The sequence below is a fragment of the Epinephelus moara genome, chromosome 3, assembly GCF_006386435.1.
Source record: "Epinephelus moara isolate mb chromosome 3, YSFRI_EMoa_1.0, whole genome shotgun sequence".
NCBI lineage: Eukaryota > Metazoa > Chordata > Actinopteri > Perciformes > Serranidae > Epinephelus > Epinephelus moara.
This window is the reverse complement of record NC_065508.1, coordinates 39,852,385-39,854,078: the sequence shown is the minus strand read 5'-3', so window position 1 is coordinate 39,854,078 and position 1,694 is coordinate 39,852,385. Positions and strand designations below refer to the sequence as shown.

The 1,694-nt window shown below is 35.6% G+C and overlaps 1 protein-coding gene across 7 annotated transcripts in view; it reads left to right on the top strand.

Moving 5' to 3' along the window:
• The first annotated feature begins 14 nt into the window (after positions 1-14).
• Positions 15-1,694, top strand: part of LOC126384729 (galactosylgalactosylxylosylprotein 3-beta-glucuronosyltransferase 1-like) — a 69,146-nt gene continuing 67,466 nt past the window's right edge. For all 7 annotated transcript variants that reach the window (XM_050036015.1, XM_050036010.1, XM_050036005.1 and 4 more), the window contains exon 1: positions 15-591. The gene's annotated coding sequence lies outside the window, so the exon portion shown is untranslated. The remainder of the gene's footprint in view (positions 592-1,694) is intronic.

The window sequence follows — 1,694 nt, the reverse complement described above, 5'->3', positions numbered from 1 at the left end:
CCCCCCAACCAAAGCAGCAATCAATAGTGTCATCTTTTGCTGCCATTGCGCCATATGAGCAACATTCCAAAAGGAGAAAAACGATCACACACGCCATTGCTTTTTGTCTAGCAAAAGACATGATGCCTTTAAACTCAGTGGAGAAAGATGGATTTAAGCATTTAATCAAAGTGCTGGACCCGAGGTACGAAATCCCCGGCAGAAAATATTTTTCTCAAACTGCAATGCCACAGCTATATGACGAATGCAGAGGAAAGCTGGAAACTGAGCTTAAAGAGGTGAAATACTTTGCAACTACAAGTGACCTTTGGTCAAGTCGCACATCAGAGCCATATTTGAGTCTCACGATTCATTACAATGACAAGGAGTGGGCTCTTCAAAGCACATGCTTGCAGACTGTGTATTTTCCGGAGGACCACACTGCTGAAATCATCAGCCAGGGGCTGGAGGATGCGCTGGAATCATGGGGCCTTAGCGAAGACCGACAGGTGTGCATCACAACAGATAACGGAGCCAACATAGTAAAAGCTGTTGCTCTCAAAGGCTGGACCCTGCTGCAGTGTTTCGGTCATCGGCTGCACTCAGCTATTGGTGAGTAAATAACAAGAAAGTTGTTCCATGTTTTTTTTTTGCTTTAAAAATAACAGATATTGGTTACATATTTTATTATTTTCACCTTAAGTTCTGACACTATATCTAACACTATATCATTTTTTTGTCTGTCCTTGATAACAGTTGATAATAGTTAATGAATAACATTTGAAAATATTTCAAAACAACAATTTGATTTAATTGTTATGGAGTATTTTAGATTTATTATTTTGAAGTCTAAATTTATTCTCTAAATTTATGAAACCTGTATGATATTGTGAAGCCAGGGATGAATCACACAAAACTTAAAATACGATTTTGTGAGTTAATTTAATGTAATTTTAAAAAAATATGGAGGGTTATTTGAACTAACCTCTAGTTTCTTTAGTTTTAAGTACAGATACTTTAAAACTGGCAGTTTAAAAACAATAAAAAATATCGTGATAATAATCGAGATCGGATGATATGAAAAAATAAATCGTGATCATTTTTTTTGCCATATCGCCCAGCCCTAGCCTGAAGACATCACTGACTTCGCCACCTTTGGCCTGGCCGATGTTGAGACTTTTGTCACTCACTTTCAGAAAACTAATGGGTTACAGGGAGCTTTGTGGAACACTGTATTCACGAACACTCGATCTAAGTAACAAAACTTTTGAAAAAGCCAAGTGAACTCAGATCTGTCATTTTTTTTTAGAACTTAACTATTAGGGTTTCCAATCCATTTTTTTTCCTGTTTTTGACAATAGTGGTTGCATTAAAAATCAATATGAAAAGGAAATATGTCCTTATGTTGTGTTTTCACCACTATTGGTAGGCTGAAGTCTCATCACGAGTGAATAAAGCAGCTAACTCTGAATCAATCTGCTCAGATTTTTAAGTTCAAATAACTCATGTTTGTCTTAGTATGCCATTTTGAGGAAATGAGATTCCCATGATCCTTTGCTAAAGAAAATAATAACATATTAGAGTGAAAAGAATACATCAGAATTCTTTAATGTTGAAATAATGATTGATATCTGGATGTTGCAATAGGTGCATAATTAATAGAATTATTAATTTCAGTGAGTGCATAATAAAGAGTTTATGAATGTCAACAAGAC